The sequence below is a fragment of the Macaca fascicularis genome, chromosome 12 (assembly GCF_037993035.2).
Source record: "Macaca fascicularis isolate 582-1 chromosome 12, T2T-MFA8v1.1".
Lineage (NCBI taxonomy): Eukaryota > Metazoa > Chordata > Mammalia > Primates > Cercopithecidae > Macaca > Macaca fascicularis.
The window spans coordinates 128,413,096-128,427,150 of NC_088386.1; the positions used below are offsets into that span (position 1 = coordinate 128,413,096).

A 14,055-nucleotide genomic window follows, 5' to 3' on the forward strand; every position below is an offset into this window, starting at 1 on the left:
CCAGGAAACTGCTGCTCCTCCATGGGGGCTGGGCCCCTAGACAACTGAAGTGGAGGCTTGCAGACCTTTGCCCAGGGCTGGTCATGTGTGTCTGTGGGACAGCTCCCTCCTACCCCTGGGGCCTGGCTCTCCCTGCTCCTCTGGCTGCAGCTCTGGAAGGTAGGAGACTGCAGAGGTGTCAGTGGCTGCCCACTCCCCCTCCCATGAGAAAGGCTGTCAGCCCCCCATAGGCAGCCTCCCCCCCAGCCCCACCTCCATGCTCCAGCAGCCTCCCTCAGTAATGGGGCTTTATCATAGCATGCATTAGCTAAGGCCTGCTGCCTGCAATTATCCCTTCAGTCAGCCACCCGCCACCCGCCGCCCCCAGCCTCAGGCCACCCATGGGGACACCTCACCCGCCCTCCCTGCCCCATCCCCAAGTACAGCACAGGTGCCCAAGTCTCTGCAGATGGACAGAGCAGTGACCCCTGGCAGCAGGGGCCTGGGGCAGGGGCAGCCAGTAGACAGAGAGCTACTGCTCAGGGTCACAGGCAATTATTTTAAAAGCCTGTTGCAGGAGAATGCGCTGCCTGTCCAGCGCAGCCTGCTCATCCTGAGGGTTGCATCACCCCAGGTTGCTGCCAGGCTCACATGAACACACGGTATTCCCACGTGCCAGCCATGCACACAGGGACGGGCACTGCCAGGGCACACGTGGTGTAGAGGCAGAGCCCGGTGGTCTGCACACAGACCCCAGACAGATGGGGTCATGGCCATCCTCGAGGTGTGTGCAGAAGGAGGCCCCACTTGCCCAAGCAGCCCTCGTCATTTGGGGGCTTTCCCTATGGCCCCTGGCACCCTCCCGCCCCCATCCCCAGCACAGACCACCTCCTGACTTTTGGCTCGCCCACCCCACGCCTGGGGTACAGGGACGGGGCCCTGAGCTAAATGGGAGGACTTCCTGTCACATCCAGCCTCACGCTGGGGTTGCGGGGAGAAAAGGCGAGAAGGCGGACCTGGCTGGGGGAGTGGAGGAGGGGACCGCTGTTGTGCTGTGATTCTCTCTAATTGCTGTTTTGCTGAGAGGTAATTAAAATCTCTTTTTATTTCACACGTCAGAGCCTTCGCCAGCCTGTGGAGAGGGCGCAGGGGGAGGCTGGGGGGTGGGGGCAGTGGAGAGCTGGCGCATGGAGGGGTCAGGGAGGTGAAGCATCTGAGCCCAGCCTGCCTGCCAGGAGCCCCCAGCCCGGCCTGGGCCTGGCCCATGACTGTCCTGGGTGCAGCCCAGGCCAGGGTCTATGCAGCCCATCAGAGCCAATGAAGGTCATGATAACGAAGTCAGCAATGTCTCTGGGGTTCCTCCTAGGTGCAGGTGTTCTGCTGACCACCCAACCTGTGAAAAATGCAACCATGACCCCATGTGTCGGGACAGAGATAAAGCTGAGACTCGGGGAGATTACAAAACAGCCAGGGTTTCTTAATCTCTGGCTTGTCAGTGGTGGAACTGGATGTGAACAGGTCTGACTCCAAACTCGGAAGCACTGCAGCCGCCTGCCCATCTAACCCACATAACTGCCTCCTCCTGTGGACCCCACCTGAGGTCCACAGCCCTACCCCGACCCTCCTCAGAGCCCATGGGATGGGCCACAGCCTTGGGACTCCTGCTCAAGACCCACGCACCAGTCCATGCCTGCCACTCTGGACCCCATGACCACCTGCTGACAGGTCCTTTGGGTCCGGAGAACCGGGACTCACACTGGCCACCAGGACTCGTGGATGCTTCCCAAAGACCTAGGTGGGGCCAGGGGGCCATGGCGAGACCAGAGCCCAGACTAATGCGCAGCCAGGTTCAGGCAGGAAAGAAGAGAGACCTCTGCCTTCTCCTGGGCTGGCTGGAGGCAAGGGGGTTAACAGCAGGTGGGGTAGGCACAGGATCCACAGAGAAGCACCCTTCGGCTTCATATCCCTGCATCACCAAGCTTCCTATCTGTCTTGCTGTCTTTCTTCACTGGGCCTGACTTGCAGCACCCCATCCTTGTCATCCTCCCCTTTTCTACCACCATCAGCACCATCACCTTATCTAGATCATCCTTTTCACTGAATTCCCCATCATCATCACCACCACCATCATCATCATCATCATCATCCCTTTCAACAAAATCGTCACCACCATCATTGCCATCAGGACTCACATTGTACCAGCACTGTTGCATCTCACTGAATCCTTGCAACACCTCCCAAGGGGCAGGTACCATTATTATTCTCCCACTTTGCAGGGTGAGGAGACCACAGCTTACAATGAAGGGGCTTTTCCAAAGTTATGACCAAGAAGTGTCAGAGGTAGGACTTGAACCTAAACTGCTTGACATCAGAGCCCAAAGTCATAACCACTGTACTTTACCACAGTCCATTAAGGGGTTCTAAGGAATCAAGCTGGGGGATGGGGGCAAGGAGGAAGAAAAGTGGGAGAGAGCAACTTGCCACTTGCCACCTGGACTACTCAGGAGCAGCAGCATCAGAGGCAGGCCCTGCCCGCAGCCAGCCTGTGCTCCACCACTGCCGGTGCGTGGCAGTTGTGCCCGAGCCTCCCTGGCTGAGTTTTCCACCCTGCAGAGTTGCAGAGAGGGGATGTTAAAAGGGACTATGTTGACTTGAGAAGCTGAATCCTAGTTTTGTCTCCAGCCAGATGGAGGCCAGCTTGCCCCATCTCCCTCAACATCCCCTCACTTTCAGCCATGGCTGGCTCTGGGGGCGCTCATTCACCTCTCGTGGGTGGCAGCCAGGCTGAGGATGGACGGTGCATTCATTCGGGCTGCTATAGCAACATGATGGGCTGGGTGGCTTCGAGAGGGTGTGTGTGTCCTCACAGTCCTGGCGGCTGCGCAGGGTGAGACCAGGGTGCCAGCATGGCCGGCTTCTGCCTGGGCCCTCCTGGTTTGCAGGTGCTGTCCCCTGGTTGTTTCCTCCCACGGCAGAGAGAAGAGGGAGGAAGCAAGTTCTCTCCCATCTCTTCTCAGAAGGGCACACATCCCATCATGAAGGATCCACCCTCAAGGTCTAATGACCTCCCAGAGGTTCCACCTCCAGATGCCATCCCACTGGGAATTAGGGCTTCAACATGGGAATTTGGGGGACACTAATATGCAGTCCATGATAGACAGTGAGGCCGGGGCCACGCCGTAGCCCGGCCAGACCCTTGGTGGTGTCTCAGGACAGGTTATGGCCAAAAGAAGAATTTCCCCAGCCTGCCAGCCTCCCTCTCTTCAGCCTTCCCTGTCCCCAACCACAGCCCAGAGCATTGGCCTTGAAGTACTGTTCCCTTAGGGTGGCTGGAGTGGGCAGCTACATCCCCAGACATGAGCCATGTCCCTACTACCCATCTGATGGGGGTGCTGGGGTGGGAAATGGGGGGCCCGGGGGACTGCAGAGTAAGAATTGGGGGTCCTGAGGCCCACTAACAGGTGCTCACCTCTTACAGGCAGGGATGGGGACCCGTGTGTGCAGGCAGCTGGGTGGACTGACTCAGAATTAAGCAGATCCGGGAAGCAAGGGACAGAGGGAGAGGGGAAGAGGCAAGGATTGCCGAGCTGCCCCGAGAGGAGACGCAGGGGATTCCTAGGGCTGCAGGAGTCGGGTAGGGGCTGTCTCAGCTGTGTGCAGCAGCCTGGGCCTGGGGATAGCGAAGGAGCTGGTGCATCTCTGTGTCCCCAGTGCACAGTGCTGGCAGTAGGAAGTACTTCATATGTATGGAAGGAAAGAATGAATAAACACATTCTCAGGATTCAAACAGTCCTGATAGGACACGACACCCAGGGAGGTGCTCCCCATCACTGAAGTGAAAGGATTGAAACCCCAGGCTCTGGAGTCAGAGTCATCTGCATTCAATCCCAGCGCCACCCTCCACTAGCTGTGGACATGTTACTTTGCCTCTTTAGGCCTCAATTTCTTTGCCCCTAAACAGGGACAGTAATATCTACCTGGGCTAGACTTCAGTGAGATGACTTCCAAAGAGGGCAGAGAAGAGCCTTGTCCCCGTGATGGGCAGCCAGGGAGTCGTGGGCAGCCCTTGTCCAAGCCCATCCCTCCCTCCAGGAAGGAAGTCTGGGATAGCCAGAAGGCCTGAGCTTCCCTCCCCATCCTCCTCCAGGCACTGATCACTTCCCACACCCATCATTTCTCCCCACAAGGAGAAACTGGGCATGGCTGACCCCAACGAGATGAAGTTCCCCAGCCAGCTGCTCCAGGGCAGTGAGTAGCCCCCAGGGCAGGGCCAGGAGGCAGACAGTGTACACGCATGTACATGAGGGCAGAGACTGCAGGATCAAGGATCATGGGGTGTTTGGGGCCCCTGGGACATCTGGGAAGGGGCCCCACAGAGGCCAGTGGAGTCCCAGAGCAGAGGGTGAGTTCTCTCCCTGACAGCTGCTGAGTGACCCTGCTTGAGCCCTTCTGGTCTCTGAGCCTCCATTTCCTCATCTGTAATATGGGAGTAATAATAGGACCAACCTCTCAGGGCTGTCATGGGGTTTATGAGATGATGCTGTGAACGTCCCGAGTGGTAGCATGTCTAGCACACAGCAGGGCCTCAGCCACACAAACACATACACACACATGCATGCATACACACATGTGCATACACATATATGCGCAGAAACACACACACGGCTGGCTCTGGAGCCCCTTCCCCCTGCCCCTGGCACATCTGTGGTGGTGATGCTCTCCGCTCTCCCCTCCTGTCAATGTTCCCTGCCAGCTAATGGACCAATTTTTTAGCATTACGGAGATTTGGCCAATTTTGCGGCCTTGACAGAAAGGCGCATGGAGTGAACTGATGCCTGGGGGCGGGGCGGGTGTGGAAGCCAGGGTGGAAGAGGAGGAGGAAGATGGGAAGGAGAGGGGCTGTGGGCTCCACCACCTTTGGCCTGCTGCCAGCCCAGCCCCTCCTAGTCCAGGCAAGGCGGGGTGGAGCCACTGCGGAGATTACAAAGATAATTAGCCCTACTTATGGGCCCCTCCTGTGCACCGGGCCCTGTGCTAAGCACTTTGCATATATTTTCTCTTTTAATCCTCCAATAACCCTATGAAGCTGGTTCTATTATTTGCTCTATCCTTCCTGGTGTGGAAACTTAGACACAGGAGGCTCGGAGCTTGCCCAAGGTCACAGAGCCAGGAAGTGAGGGAGCTGGAATAGAAGCTGAGGCTTGAAGCCAGGCCTCTTAACCATTACTGAGCTCAGTTTTTAACTAAAGGCTGAAAATTAGGGCAGGACACCCTCCACCTATCCACTCAACCCCCACCCCCCACCCACCTATCCATTCCTTGGCCCCAATACACGCAGTCTCCAGGAGCCTTGGCTGTGTCACCAGCCTCTCAGAGCTCCAAGGGCAGGGGATCACAATCAGTGACACATGGGCCTCATTTCCTTCTCGGGCTGAGGATGCTGTCACACCTCAAAGACCCCCAGAGCCAGCTCTTTCTCTGCAGGGGGAGAGCCCTGGGCACCACAATTGCTGGGCATGGGCAGGGTTCCCATCTCCTGGCTGGACTGTCCCCTCCTGCGAAGGCTGTGGACTGGGGTGTCCTGGCCAGCTGTGGCTTTCAGGACCCCTCCTGGGGTCAGTGCCAGGGTGGACGTGGGCATCAGCTGTGCCCTCCATTAAACATTCAGGACCCTTCTGGGAGCAAGGAGGCAGATCGGCCAGGGAAAGGGGGAGGGGGCGAGAGGAGGGGGAGGGGAGGGTCTCTCACGGGCAGGGGGAGGGGCTGCGGAGTTCCGTGCATTAAGCGATCAGAGAGCACAATATTTCATTGCCGGCAATCGCAGCCAAGACATCAACTACTTGGGGAGAGCAGCCTTAAAAGCCTTTTGATTTTATTTCTTCCACTTTATTATTTTTTTTTTTTCCTTTCCCTTGCTGGTGTCCTTGACAAGGCTTCCCTTCCCCCATCCTGCCCCTTCTCCAACCCCAGCTGTAATGCTCCTCAAGGGCCCAGAAACCTGGCTGGGGAGGGGCTGAGGCTATGGGCTCGGCTTCTCTAAGGCTGAGAGGGCTCCCCGGGGCCTGCATCATCCCCAGCCAGACCCAGGGCTGTGTGTGCGCACGCGTGTGTGCAGGTGTTGCTTGGAGACGCCTGTGCCCTTGCGTGCATGCATGTGTCCCTGGGCACCACGGTGTCCATGTCTGAAGTATGCTCCGGCTGACACACACCTGTGTGCGCACAGGCCCCCGTGTGTATACGAGTGTGCATGCTTGGGTGACAATGTACACGCATGTATGCGTGCGTCCTCACTGTGCAAGCGCCCACAGAAAGTACCACTGAAGTAAGAGACGGAAGAGACGGGAGGTGGTGGGGAGTGGAGGGGGGTGGTGTTGGGGGCGGAGAGGGAGCGGGGAGGCAAGATCAGTCCACAAAGGGAAGGCAGAGGCGGGGGCGGGAGGGAGGTTTATCCGTAGGAGTCAGCCCAGTTGGGTCAAACTAAGGACCCAGTGCAGACCCCGAGGCCCAGAGACACAGGTGTGCGCACAAACACGCACTCTGCGGAAGGACCCGGCGTGCCGGGCCGCTGCGGGACTCCTGGCCCGGCGCCCTTGACGTCAGCGGCTGGGCCGTGACGTCACCTCACCGCCCCCACCGCACTCCCGCCCCCGCCCGCGGGCACTCAGTCTCCGCTAATGGCAGGCGACGGGGAATGGCACATCTGTCTTGCCGGGAATTAGTTCATTGAATCAGGCGGCCCGAGCTGCGGCAGCGACCTCGGCCCTGGCCCCAGGGAGGGGTCTGGGCGGGCGGCTGGGGGAGGTTCAGGCTGGAGGGCTGCGTGCGGGGACGGGAGGAGGGGACTCACCTGGACTCGGGAGGGGGACTGAGCGCTCTCCAAATATAGATCAATGTCCCGCTCAGCCTCCCTCCCCAGCACCGTGAGGACCGAGGCCTGGGGCCTGGCGCCCGCCTGGTGGACCTTGGGGACTGGCTGCGGACCGGGGCCCTGCGGACGCGGCGCGGCAGGACGCTCCCTACGCCCTTCTTTCTGCACCTGCCCCTCGGGGTGGGTCCCCCTCTTCTACCCCCGCTTCCCTCCGCGGGTGTCGAGAAAGGCAGCTAATTCCCGGGCCCGGGGAGGGAGGGGGCGACTGTTCAAGTCAACACTTCCCCGCGCTCTTCCCCGACCCTCCCAGAGCGTTCCCCCTGCTCAGGGCGAGGAGCCCCGCGGGCAGTTTGTCCTAGCGGTTTATGAGACAGAGAGGTTTACTCTAGCCTGGAGCTCTGGATGGGGCTGTCGGGCCCCAACACCTTCCCGCTGAGACCGCGGGATCTGTCCCTGGGTCCCTCTGCCTCCCTTTCCCCCACCTCCATTAGGGTTACCCCTTCTCCCCCACTCTTTCCTTCCTAACTTGAGAGCACTGGAAAGATGCTAGGAAGTTGGGCTCCCAGAGCCCCAGCCCCACCTCTTGTTCCTGCGAGACTGTGGGCAGGTAATTTAGCTTCTCATCCCCTTTCATCTGACACTGGGAAGTAATGAGGAGACCCCACTTCTCTGGGAAGTTCAATGATATGTGCGAGGGGCTTAAAATTCGCAGATTCTGGTAGCCAGTACGTTGAGGTTTTACACTGGGGAGGCAGAGCTGCCGCAGGAGTGTGGCTTCTCTAGAAAGATCCCTGGGCACTTAAGTGATGGAAGTACCACAGTGAGGACTGTGGTGATGCAAAGGGTGAAAGAGTCTGTGGGGCTGCCAGGTGGGCCAGGCTGGGGTCCCTGGAGATAGGGTCCCTTGAAATGGGGAGGCCCACCCACACCAGGGATCCCACCCCAAACCCAGGCTTTGCCTCCCTCTGCTCCTACCAGGTCGCGACAGTGACCCACTGGGCCTTTCACATAACTCCCACACCTTTGCCTGGCCCTTCCCACTTTCACCTTAATTTTGGCAACTTAATTTTGAATGTTTAATCCATGAACAGTATCACCCCCATTTCACAGACAGGAGAAGGTTTAAAAAGGCCGAGTTTCAGAGAGGTTAAGTGACCTGCCAAAGACCTCACAGCTATGACGTGGCATAGCTGGGATTTGAACCCAGGGCTCTGGCCTCAAATGTCAACTACTCTCTAATACTCTGCCTCGCCTCTGAGAACCACTTAGTTGCTAGGAGACAGCAAACTGGCAGTTACTATGGGAACTAGGCTGATGTGGAAAGTGGAGAGTTGGTGTCCAGGCAGCAATAAGGCTCCAGGTAGGTTTCGCACCCCTCCCCTGCCCCTTCTGTGGAAGCAGCCCTTGGTGTTCAGCTCTGGGTTCCAGATGGCACATGTCCTGATGGGACCTGAGGGAGGTTCTATGATGGTGAGTTATGCTGGACACTGCCCTGACAAGCCAAGAGCCCTGGTGGAGGATGTGGTCCCAAAGATGGGTCAGAGGGGCGAGACAGGCCAGAGAGCCTCACCATTCTACTTGCCGGACATTTGCTGCAGTCACACCTGCCCTGCAGACAGCAGTGCAGAGCAGATCCTCTCCTTGCAAAACAAGAAAAAGGGAAGACAGGACCATGGTGGGGCACAGACCCATGCCAGAGAGTTCTGGACCCAGGAGAACACCTCGGTTCTCTCACCTATAAAATGAGGATGATCCAGCCCCTCTCTCATACCGTGCTGAGAAAATTGACAAAGATACAAAAAGCACTATGCCTGACACATAGACTTCACTGGCTCTATGGCCTAGTCACTTAGCCTCTCTGAGCCTCTGTGAAACAGGGATATGTATAGGACCTGCTTTATAGGGTTGCTGTAGGGATTCAATATGTGAATACAGGTAAAGGTCCTCCCAGGCTTTAAGGACTATCTACAGTGTTTGCTGTTCTGTTGTTTTGTTTTGTTTTGTTTTGTTTTTGGTTTGGTTTTGTTTTGTTTGTTTGTTTTTGTTTTTGTTTTTGTTTTGAGACAGAGTCTCGCTCTGTCACCCAGGCTGGAGTGCAGTGGCACAATCTCAGCTCACTGCTGCAACCTCCGCCTTACAGGTTCAAGTGATTCTCCTGCCTCAGCCACCTGCATAGCTGAAATTACAGGATCACACCATCATACCCAGCTAATTTTTGTATTTTCAGTAGAGACGGGGTTTCACCACATTGGCCAGGCTGGTCTCAAACTCAGCCTCAAGTGATCCACAAGCCTTGGCCACCCAAAGTGCTGAGATTACAGGCATGAGCCGCCATGCCCGGCTGGCTGTTCTGTTTTTAGAGTAGATCTCCCCAGCCCCAGGAGTCCAGGTCACTCTGAACCCCCATCCTTTTTTCTCTCCGTCTCAGGAGAAAAGCCTCCTGCTGCCTCTAACCTTTTGCCAGGTGCATAAGGAGGAGCTGAAGTGAGAAACAGGACCCTCTGAGGCCCCAGGCCGCCCCTGCTCCAAGGTCTGAGGTCTCTGCCAGGCCACACTTCAGGGACCCGGACACTGGGAGGCTGGGGCAGCAGGGAGTGAGGAATGGAGGCGGCGCTGGCAGCTCCATTTGCTCCTGGCCAGCCTGTCAGTCCCTTAATCTGATCCCCGAGGAGCAGTGCAGAGGCTTCACTCTGGATGACAAACGAGGAGGGGAGAGTCCTGCTCTGCCTGGACTCCGGGTGAATAATGGCCTTGCATTAAGATATTAGGTCTGGGCGACAAGAAATGTGCCCTCCCCAACATGGCTGGGAAGAGCCCAGAGAGGAAGGGAGGCTTCCTGAGGACTGAGCCCCTGAGAAGGGCTGGGGCAGCTGAGGGATTTCTAGAGAGGGCTTGGGAAGGGGGAGGGTGGGGTGAGGGACACGGAGACAGGCCACAGAGATGCCCGGAAACAGACACCGCAGGGAGAGAAGAAGCAGAGAGGGAGGGTGATAGGGATAGACAGGCTTCCTGAGACACAGAAAGAGGAGCAGGGGTGTCAGAGGGAGACAGAGGCAGAGGCCCAGATGAAGGGGTGGGGAGGGAAAGGGAAGGAGAGAGGAAAGAAGGACAAAGAGACAACTTGGAGGGATGGGGGCAGGTGGACGGGGGAGGCCCTGTGTTCTCACAGGGCAAAGATGCCTCCCTTGGGGGCTTCAGATTCCCACTGGGGGCTGTGTCCCTAACCCTCCAGGGAGGGCCAGGTTGGAGACGGAACTTCAAGGCTGGCCCCCGGACGTCCCTCTACTTGATCCTGAGCCTCCGGGATGGGGAGACACTGGCTGGGAACGACTATTCTCTCGTAAGTGGCTCAGGCGAATGTGCTGGGCTTCCAACACAGGGCAGCACCCTTCCATGGGCAGCCTGCTTCTGGAGGAGAGGGGTCCTGGCCCCCAGGGAGGGGGGACACAGGGACCAGCACGGAGGGTGAGCCCCAGCTCTGCGCTCCTGCACTGCTCTGCAAGCCCCAGATCCCCACAGCCTGAGTTCTGAAATGCAGGGCTGCCTGGGTCAGGGACCTCTGGAGAAGATGAGCCAGGCCCAGAGCAAGGCGTGGAGAGAGTGAAGCCTGGAGAGAAGAGGCTGGGAGAGCAACACAGGCAGAGGGGATTCCTGACAGGCTCTGGGGGCAGCCTGCCTCTCTGTCACCACAGTTCAGCCTCCCTGGCCCCCACAGGCCCAGGTACAAATCCATCCCTTTTTGTTCTGTGACCCAGTGCGCGTTGTGTGACATACTGTGCCTCACTCAACGGCCCCGCGTGTGAAGGGGTGTGATTAGGATTAGAGCCCCTCCTGCATGCAGCTTCTGTGGGGGTCACTGAGCCTGTACCTGGAGGATTCCTGGAGCCAGGTGCCATGAGCTAATGGTTCAGCGAACCCCACAAGCCATCATTTATCTTATGATTTCTCTAGGCCGTGTCTGTGTAAACAAGATGACACTGAGAACAAGTCCCTGCACCTCCTTTTTCTTCCTCCTTTTTCTTCCTTTCTCCCCACCGGCTCTTGCCCAGACCTGAGAATCCTGACTCACCTTGCCAAGCCATCCACCTATCCACATCTCAATTTCCGCATCTGCAAAATGGGCACACTGTGAGACTCCACGGAAGTGGTGTGGGTAAGCACTGAGGGAAGCCCACAGAAGCCTTGTTCGGATGCCCTCTGCTCTTAGGACCCCTCTCCTCCAGGAGCAGGCTGCCCAGGGAAGGGTGCTGCCCCTGTGGTTGGAGGCCCAGCACGTTGGCCTGAGCCACTGTGACAGGACAGCCATCCCCAGCCAGTGTCTCCCCACATGTCCACACAAATGGGGGAAGGACTGGGAGCCTCCCAGGGTGGAGATACTGAGGCACAGCTGTCAGGTGAGGGAGACCCCCAAAACCAGGCCTAGGGCCCCATGTGCTTGGGAGTAGAGGACCCCCTTCCCCTGCAGCCCTAGCCCCTCCTCATCAGGACCCCCTTCCCCTGCAGCCCTTGCCCCTGCCCTGCTCAGCTCTCGGAGCTGCCCGCTGCAGATGGCCCCCGCCCGGTGTCCCGCTGTGCTGTTGCCCCCGTGAATTGCTTAGTAACTGTTGAGTGAGGAGGCTGCAGCTCACTTGGGATTGCACATGTGGGCAAAGCTGCCTGGCGGGCAGCTTGAACAGGGAGGGGGTGATATGGAAACAGGAAAGGCAACTTTGGAGAAGGAGGGGGGCAGAGTGGAAAGATCATGGGGAGTCGGGAAAAGCAGAAGGCTCACCTCCCTGAGCCCCAGAATACTCCGAGGCAGAGAGGCTGTGTCCTGCTGGGTAAGCTGAGGGAGGAAGGTTGGGCTTGTCATGGGGAGATGGGTACTGCGGCATCCACAGCCACTGAGATCTTCCCTCACCTGCCCCAAGGTCTCCCCCTAAATCTCCCGGCTTCGACCCCTTGGTTTTGTTTAGCTCCCAGCCCTTGTGAGGTCCTGGAATTTGGCCCAGGGCTGCCCAGGACTTCCTAGTCCTTCAAGGCCTGTGACTCTCACTGAGCGCCACCAGGAGGCACCGCCACACCTGCTTACCCAGGTGGGCCCTGGGACCCTCCAGCCTGGCAGGTGGGGAGGAGGGACTTCCTCAGGGTAGAGGTGGGGAAGGTCTTTGGGCCTCAGGCCTCGCGGCTCAGAATCAGCGATCACAAGGTGACCGTTTATCTCTCCTGACCTCCCAGCGCTTCTTGCCCTGACCACAGACCCCTGCCCCCCCCCACCAGCTCACACACACCCCCACAGCCACACTAGGTGAGTGACAGGTGTCCCACCAGAGACTCGCGCCCCAGTGCCACTGCAACTCCATCCACGGTCAGCTTTTCTGGTCACTCCCTCAGTCCCCACCCTCTGAGTCCTCCGCCTTAGTGTGGGCAGAGGGCCAAGTCTGGGGCCCAGCAGGGCCACACCTGCTGCACACCCTCTTCTCTCTGAGCCTCCATCGCTTCCTGAAGGTTCCCAGACATGGTTTGTTTGGACTCATCTGGCACTTTGATACTTTGATATTCCTTCGGCACTGCCAGGCCACCCCAGGTTGAGGTAAGGCCTGGAGTCACTGTGTTTATCCCTGAACCAGCTCCCTGCCCCCGCCCCTCCAGTCATGTGCCCTTTGCCCTCCAGAAATAAACAAAGCCCCTGAAATATCTTTACAATTTTTTTTCTGTAGATAATACACCCATATGATTGAAAAATCGAAGCAATTCAAAGTGCCACTCTCATTCCCATGCACCTGGTTTCCTCTTCTACCCCATAACCCCAGGGGGCTACTTTAATTCTGTGTGTAGTCTAAAACAAATTAAAATGTGTGCTTTTCTTTTTGTCCTTTCTCACACAAAAAGTAGAATGCCGTGTACACTGTTCCTCATTTTGTTTTCACTTAATCTATCTTGACATTCTTTCCACAGCAATACATTCCTTATTCCTTTTTCACAGCTATGTAATATTTCATCTTTCTCTGTCACCCAGACTAAAGTGCAGTGGTACAATCATAACTCATTTCAACTTCAAATTCCTGGGTTCAAGTGATACTCCCACTTCAGCCTCATGAGTACATAGAGTACAGCTACATGCCACGATGCCCAGCCAATTTATTTTTTTATTTTTATTTTTATTTTTGAGACAGAGTCTTCCTCTTTCACCCAGGCTGGAGTGCAGTGGCACCATCTCAGCTTACTGCAACCTCCGCCTCCTGGGTTCAAGCAATTCTGGTGCCACTGCCTCCTGAGTAGCTGGGATTACAGGCATGCACCACCACACCTGGCTAATTTTTGTATTTTTAGTAGACATGGGGTTTCACCATGTTGGCCAGGCTAGTCTCGAATTCCTGACCTCAAGTGATCCACCTGCCTCAGCCTCCCAAATTTCTGGGATTACAGGCATGAGCCACCGCAGACAGCCAATGCCTAGCTAATTTAAAAAAAAAAAAAATTTTTTTTTTTTTTTTTTTTTTTTTTTTGCAGATACGGGGATCTTGCCATGTTGCCCAGGCTGGTCTCAAAACTCCTGGCCTCAAGCAGTTCCCACTTCAGCCTCCCAAAAGGCTGGGATGACAGGCATGAGTCACCATTCCCAGTCTTGTACATAGTTTATTCAACTCAGTCCTTCCTCCATCACTACCTGAGTTGTTGCTACTTTTCTTTTTTGCGCTTTCTAACAATGTTGCAGTGAACATCTTTCTACATCTGTCATTTTATAACTGTGTTTCTGCACATATCTGTAGGATAAAATGCTCTGAAGTGGGAGTACTAAAGATTAAGAATGCGTGAGACCAGGCATGATGGCTTGACACTTTGGGAGGCCAAGCCATGAGGATTGTTGAGCTCAGGAGTTCAAGACCAGCCTGAGCGACACAGCTAGACCTTTTCTCTATAAAAAACTTAAAAAATGGCCGGGCGCGGTGGCTCAAGCCTGTAATCCCAGCACTTTGGGAGGCCGAGGCGGGTGGATCACGAGGTCAGGAGATCGAGACTATCCTGGCTAACATGGTGAAACCCCGTCTCTACTAAAAATACAAAAAACTAGCCGGGCGTGGTGGCGGGCGCCTGTAGTCTCAGCTACTTGGGAGGCTGAGGCGGGAGAATGGCGTGAACCCGGGAGGCGGAGCTTGCAGTGAGCCGAGATCACGCCACTGCACTCCAGCCTGGGAGACACAGCGAGACTCCGTCTCAAAAAAAAA

The 14,055-nt window shown here is 56.7% G+C and overlaps 1 long non-coding RNA gene across 2 annotated transcripts; it reads left to right on the top strand.

Moving 5' to 3' along the window:
* The first annotated feature begins 11,806 nt into the window (after positions 1-11,806).
* Positions 11,807-12,717, top strand: LOC135966459 (uncharacterized). Of its 2 annotated transcripts, XR_010579779.1 has the most exons (3): positions 11,807-11,922; positions 12,335-12,419; positions 12,547-12,717. It is a non-coding gene; the product is annotated as an uncharacterized lncRNA (long non-coding RNA). The 2 variants fall into 2 exon arrangements; XR_010579778.1 differs by lacking the exon at positions 11,807-11,922 and having other exon boundaries at positions 11,966-12,419.
* Positions 12,718-14,055: the final 1,338 nt, after the last annotated feature.